The sequence below is a fragment of the Ursus americanus genome, chromosome 12, assembly GCF_024610735.1.
Source record: "Ursus americanus isolate L20-20 chromosome 12, mUrsAme1.1.p, whole genome shotgun sequence".
Classification (NCBI taxonomy): domain Eukaryota; kingdom Metazoa; phylum Chordata; class Mammalia; order Carnivora; family Ursidae; genus Ursus; species Ursus americanus.
In genome coordinates this window covers 61,851,624-61,858,798 of record NC_142138.1, presented here as the reverse complement: position 1 = coordinate 61,858,798, position 7,175 = coordinate 61,851,624, and the positions used below count along the sequence as shown (strand labels likewise).

At 42.7% G+C, this 7,175-nt stretch overlaps 1 non-coding gene across 1 annotated transcript; it reads left to right on the top strand.

The window, feature by feature from the left end:
• The first annotated feature begins 3,657 nt into the window (after positions 1 to 3,657).
• LOC123795451 (U6 spliceosomal RNA) lies at positions 3,658 to 3,764 on the top strand. The gene has a single exon (XR_006780500.1). It is a non-coding gene; the product is annotated as a U6 spliceosomal RNA (small nuclear RNA).
• The last annotated feature ends 3,411 nt before the right edge of the window (positions 3,765 to 7,175 follow it).

The following is a 7,175-nucleotide window of genomic DNA, read 5'->3' as shown; positions in this document are numbered from 1 at the left end:
TCTGCTATGAACATTGGGGTGCATATGGCCCTTCTCTTCACTACGTCTGTATCTTTGGGGTAAACACCCAGTAGAATATGCAGCATTTCTGAAACAGACTTTTTGGGAAGGCTTTATTTGTGTGTCAATCTCGTGTTCTGTGAATCCCAGTTTGAAGACCAGTGTGCTGGAGGAGGGTACACTGATGTGTGAAACGAACTCAAACTGTGGGGACTTCAGGAAGTCATCTGCCCAATCCTCCACTTCCATTAAGGGGGGTACGGTAACACACACCCCGACACAACTCAAGATACATACTAAACTGTGAAGACCAAACTAGGACCTTGGTCTTCCACCACATGGGAAGAATAGCATTCGATCCCATGATAGCATTCTATCCTATTTTCTCCAAGTGCATTTTATGGTATATTTGTGATAAAGTTTCTGATTTTTTGATACAATAAATACAGACTAGTTAGCTAATGTGGTCAGAAGTTAACCTGCCTTTACGCAAGTGTCCTAAACTATAAGCTCGATCAGAGTTAAATATTTACCTTTATGGACACTCTTCTGTTTGTCATTTCTCTACTGATAATGACCCCCAGGTCCTATTTTGGAGGTTAACTTTCTATTTTTCTTCATTTCTATCTGCTTGTGATAATCCTAAAAGACAAGAAGACTTACATTGAAATATTAGTCTTCTACACAGCAGTAATTCACTATTTTCTTAAGTTTAGGGGAAAGAAGAAATTATCAGGAAAATCCTATCTGAGTGTCAGAATTAGTGGCTTAATACATGTAAAGTGCTTAGAATAGTACTTAGCACAAAGTGAACACTATATAAAAATGTTTGTTACATGGATGAAATAAAGCAAGTCAAGTCCTCTAGTTGCCAGTGAATATAAATTTCACAGAGGGTGCTGAGAGAATAGGCAGTTTTCTCTTTCTTAGAGTAAAGAAAGAAGTAAGAATCATTCGATGCTGAGTTTATTATTTTTTTTCAACCGGGGAAAAAACTCCCAACAATCCCAAAGCTTTAAATAAAACAAGTTTCCTTGAACAAGACTGGTTATTACTTGGACAGAAAAATCAAATGGTTTTCATTACTCACCGCCAGAGAAACCACATGATTCAAGGGTATAAATATTGCCTATTAATAGTGAGTTGCTGGCCGGCTCTCTTATTTTGAAGACGTTGGCTCAGCCAGCTTTACAAACCACATCTTCCAAAGAAGTTATATTTTTTTCCCCATTTGTCCGAATCGACGTTGGGTGGGGAGCTTCTGGAATTTACCTTATAAAATCTTGGAAGCTGTGTCCTACATATCTTCCTCAGTGAATTCTAGCCTAAGACTCCTCTGTTCTTGATTGTTGTATGTTTACGGCGTAACTAGTGATGGAGAGGGAAGAAAACCCCAGGGGTCATGTTCTGTACAAACATAAAGATTTGTGGAATGTTGAAAAACTGGACTGGAAATATAAAAATCATCATGTAAATCAGTTATTTCCATTATTTTCACTTTCACCTGGGAACTTTGTCACCATTAGACTTCCGATGACAAGTTTTAATAAATAGATGTTGGGAGATGGGGAGGTAAGGTTTGATGAATATTTTATTCTGTACCCAAAAAAAGGCATTTTTGAACCACCAATTCTTTCTGTGGGAAAAAAAAATTCTGCTTTACCAAAGGAGACATATTTCAGAGAGAATACTTTAGGGATTCCAGGGACCTCAGAAACCATCAAAAGAGGCAAAACAGAGTTGTATAGTGACCACAAAGCCCCTCATTGTCTTGGAGAGAAAACAGCAAATGCATTTGATAATGAAAATTAATTTTAATATGTCAAGTTTTACCTCTGTGCATCTTGCTTATTTTTTTTTTCATGTTTAATGTTTTATGGAGCGAGTCCTGCAAAAAAAAAGCCTTTCTTACATGCAGATTTCAAAAGCCTTTAAGGAGAGAGAAGTCTTCTGACCCACAAATCTAGGTCCAACATTCCATTTCTCATACAATACCAAATGTACTTTGTGATTTAAGGAAGTATAGAATTTGGTAGCTCTTCTTAAACAAAAATGAAATATAGTCTTAAAACTAGGGATTCTCAATCTTTTTTGGAGATGGTACACCCAATTGGTTGATTTGGCATCTCTGTCTCATGCCGTGCTACTTAAATTCTTCATTGAAATGCTCTCTGATATTCTTTTTTTTTTTTTTAATATTTTATTTATTTATTCAACAGAGGTAGAGACAGCCAGCGAGAGAGGGAACACAAGCAGGGGGAGTGGGAGAGGAAGAAGCAGGCTCATAGCGGAGGAGCCTGATGTGGGGCTCGATCCCATAACACCGGGATCATGCCCTGAGCTGAAGGCAGACGCTTAACCGCTGTGCCACCCAGGCGCCCCTATCTCTGATATTCTTAAAGTTTGGTTGGTTTGGATAGTTCCCCTTGATGGACCATTAAAAAAAACTACATTGCAATTATTGATTATATCTGGAGTAGTTCCAAGATTAGACCTGGATAGGACTGAACTGCTTAACATCAAGACTTTCCCTACTTATTCGCATTGGGGACCCGATTGTGGGTATTCGGCCTCTTTATTAGCAAAACCATTTCAACTGAACTTCCAGCGAAGAGCTATTCTGTCTGAATATTTCTGCTATACTGGAAACGTTTCCTTTCCTTTCAAATCTTGTGGTACTATTTTGACTTTTAACAGCAACAAGACATTTGTAATGGTTTTTAAAGCCCTAAAAAGTAAGATTTTTCTTTGATTCTTTTCTTTTTTTAAAAAAGATTTTATTTATTTGCCAGAGAGAGACACAGTGGGAACACAGAGAGGGAACACAAGCAGGGGGAGTGGGAGAGGGAGAAGCAGGCCTCCCACTGAGCAGGGAGCTGGATGAGGGGCTTGATCCCAGGACCCTGGGATCATGACCTGAGCCGAAGGGAGATGCTTAACCAACTGAGCCAGCCAGGGGCCCAGATTGTTCCTTGATTCTAAGATGCCCTTAATCATTTAAGGGAAACTTTTTTGGGGAACTGTACTTCTCAAATATGAGATATTCTCCCAATTTCTGAAAAGTTAAATTGTGGAGAATAAAGTATGTCTTATAAAAAATACGGTACATGTACTGACATGGAAACATGTTTGAGATATATTTTTAAGGGAAAGAAGCAAGTTACAGGGCAGTATGTTAGCTAGTATAACAAACAGGGAAGTATACAGTGGAAGTAATCTCTTGTTCAGGCAGCGATCCTGAGCAGGTGAACAGGTTCTTGGGATGACTCCCTTTCAAGCAGTCATGCAGTGTTCAGACTGAAAAAAGCTCCATCGTCTTCAACTTGTGGTTGCCTCCATGCCAACCAGCTAGGAGAGAAGAACTTGGAGCAGCAGGTATGGAAGGTTCTCCCAGCTAGGCCTCAAATAAGAGCCCATCCCTTCCTTTCAAGTTCTACTGGCTAGCCTCAGTCAGATGACCACATCCACCTGTAAAGCATGCTGGGAAATGCATTTTCCATGTGCTCTCAAGAGGAAGAAGAGAACAGGAATTTTATTCTAGCAGTCTCTAATGTGTGTGTCTGCATGTATGTGTGCGTGTCTTATCTTCCTTAAATATGTAGAAATGTTAGCCGTGTTGGTCAAGGTTCTCCAGAGAAACAGAACAAATAGGGGATTGTGCTCGCTCTGGCAGCACGTATACTAAAATTGGTAAGATACAGAGAAGATTAACGTGGCCCCTGCATGAGGATGACACGCAAGTTCATGAAGTGTTCTGTAAAAAAAAAAAGAAAGAAAAGAAAAGAAAGGAACAAATAGGAGGTATACATATAAAACATATTTATACTAAAGATAATTTCTTATGAGGAATTGGCTCACACAGTTATGAAGGGTGAGAAGCCCCACAATCTGCTGTCTGTCAGCTGGAGACCCAGGAAGGCCTGTGATGTAATTCTGTCTGAGGCTGAAGGCTGGAGAACCAAGGGAGCTCAAGATGGTGTAAATGCTAGTCTGAGGGCAGGAGAAGATGAAAGGAGATGTCCCCGCTCTACAGTGGGGCAGAGAAGAAAAGGAGGCAAATTCCTCTACCTTTTGTTCTATTCAGGCACTCGGGGGATTGGATGGTGCCCACCCACGTCAGAAGGCCAATTTACTGAGTCCGTGGATTCAGATGCTAATCTTATCCGGAAATAGCCTCACGTAGAAAGGTGGAAAAGATCTGAATGGAATTACCTATCATGACTTCCTCAAGCTGATGGAATATAGGAAACTTTTTAATTTTTGGTAATGCCTTCAAAAAATAGATATTACTTTTGGAAGCAGAAAAAATTGGTTGTTTTTTCGATAATGTAGAAGGCTGCAAGGACCCAGCAGTTAAATGGAAAAACCTTCTATCTGCAGTTCCTGAGGTTTGGCATCTGGTTACAACTGCAAACATGTTCACTTATTCTCAAGCGCTTGTTTTCTGGTCACTGTTGATTCTGAAGGAAATACCAGTGGTAGTCTTCCTTAAAACTCATTAAGATATTGGGGCACCTGGGGGTCTGGGTGGCTCAGTGGGTTAAGCATCTGCCTTCAGCTCAGGTCATGATCTCAGGGTTCTGGGATCGAGCCCCACGTTGGGCTGTCTGCTCAGCAGGGAGTCTGCTTCTCACTCTCTCTCTGCCTCTCCCCCTGCTGGTGCGGGCGCCCTCTCTCTCTCAAATAAACAAATAAAATCTTTTTTTAAAATAATAAACTTATTAAGATATGTATATGCATTTATGTGTATTTATTATTTCTCAACTTGATTCTTTCGGCCCCAGGAGAAAACTCTCAGTCTTCATACTCTAAGTCGTGTATGAAGAAGTGACATGGGGACACCAGGCCCTAGAACATGGCAGCTCATCCCCAAGTTTCCAGGTAAAGAGACAACCTGATGCTGAGAAAGAATGAGGTTCGGAGCCACCTACTTCTAGTTCTGTGATCTTGGACAAGTCACTTACCCTAGGATTTTTCGACCTCAGCACAATCAACATTTTGAATCAGATAATTCTTTGTTGTGGAGACGTCTAGGGCGCTCTCAGATATGTAGCACCTCCCCCTGCCTCCTCAGCCTGGGTGCCAGGAGTAAACACAGCCCCCTCCCCCAGTTGTGACAACCACAATGTCTTCAGGCATTGCTACCTGTCCCCTGGGGTCAAAATCACTGCCTGTTGAGAACTGCTGACTTAACTCCTGTGAATTCCAATTTCCTCCTTCGTAGTTGGGGCTAATAATATTTTGTAATATGATAGGTAAGGTAAGCAACATTGACTTTTATGATAAATAATCCCCACATCTCCGTGGCTTAGCAAAGTAGAAGTTTATTTTTTTGCCTATGTTCCACCAATGTTGTATTTGTGGTCAGGAGCCTTTCTCTGTGGAAAAATTCAGGGACTGGGCTGATCCTCCATTTTGTGAGCCATACTATGTGCTCGCCTCTATCTAGGTCCTTTGAATCCTCTCCAGTTCAGCTAAGTAATGGGGAAAGAGACAGGTCAGAACAGGTGGAAGATTATTATGGGCCAGGCCTGGAAGCGGCCATGTTTTTCCTGCTTATATTCCACTTGTCAGGATGTGGTCACTTGGAGACACCTGACCACAGGGGAGGCCGGGGCGTGCAGTCTAGCTGTGTTCCCAGGAGCCATCCAATCTCCGCATACAGGTTTGGACACTTACATCCTGATTGTGGAGTGAGTGTGTCTGAATGTCTTAGGTTTCACGTGGTGGAGGGAACAAAAGAGGTGGCATTGACATTGGAACTTCTCTGGAAGAAGGATTTCAATCCACCAGACATTCAGTCTCCCCAGTGTTTCTGTGAGTCTCCAGGGATAACTCCTCTTAGTACTCGGGAAGAGTCTCCTCAAGTTCTTTTGCTTGATCTTCTCATGGAAGCCCCTGGTACATGAGCTCAAGGGAGGCTACCTGTCTCTACTGTTGCTGGTGACCCCCGAGAGACCGGGTCTTCTGCCACGGTGACAAGGGTTGTCACTGCACTGTTCTTGCAGCTTTATAGCGCCTGCCAGACTCCGCTGCCATGTTGTGGTGGAAACTGGGGCTGTGACCCCTCTGCCCCTGCTTGGCTGTGCTTGCGTCCCTCCACCTCAGCTGTGCCCAGAATTTTGCCAGACCTTTCATGAAAGCAGCTCCTCTGGCTTTCTGTCCTAACTGCTCTCTCCACAGGAGACCCAATCAAGTCTGTTAGCCACTACAGTTGGCAGGAGCCAGTGGATGTGAGGGGATTGTGGCACGCACAGAAGCTACCCTTTCCCGTCCTTTCCTTCTGCTGCGACAACGAGCACTCTTGGCCCCCAAATACCTCCCACCACCAGCTTGGACAAAGAGACACCACGGGGGTCCTAGCCCACCAGCTCTGTGATAGGTGCCTGGGTTGGCTCAGCCAGGACTACTACAGATATATTAGACTGACATATAGATTAGATAAGCAGCATTCTTGCTGAGATTCCCAGAGCACCCTCCAGAAGGATGACACTGCCAAAAAAAGCGTCTAAATGAAGTGGAAAACATTACAGGGTAAGAAGGCAATGTCTATTGTGTCTGCCCAGTGACACAGACTTATTGCTGATTTGGTTCACGGGAACTTTAAGACTCTCTGGGCGTAATGATACTTCGGTTCCAGCATCTTAGGCACATGTGATAAATCAGATGCTATGCTAGTCACACTAGTTGAAGAGGCAGCTTTCACAAATAAATCACCTCCGCAGAGAGTCTCAGGGAAATGAAGCCACCTATCCACAGGGCCTGCTCGCTCAACTGTCCTCCAACCTAAAGTGGGTGCTAAGCTTAGTCACCTAATTAGGTTAACAAGTAATTTTAATGAACTCGGCTTCTACCCCCTGAGATAAATGTGATCATATTTGAGCTTTACAAAACTCAACTAGAAAATTCGGGGGTTCGTTTTATAGGATTCACGTATTTTTAGTGGACCGTAAATTTAGTCTTTGGTAAGAAGGGGTAAGTGCAATCAGTTACTCCCTTGTTCTGACCCACGTTGGGTTTTTTTTTTTTTTTTTTGACCCCTGGAGTTGACTGTCCCTGCATTTTATTTATTTTTTAAAAAAAGATTTAATTTTTGTATTTGTTTGAGAGAGAAAGAGAGTGGGGAGAGGAGCAGAGGGAGGGGGACCAGCAGACTCCCCACTGAGCGCAGAGCC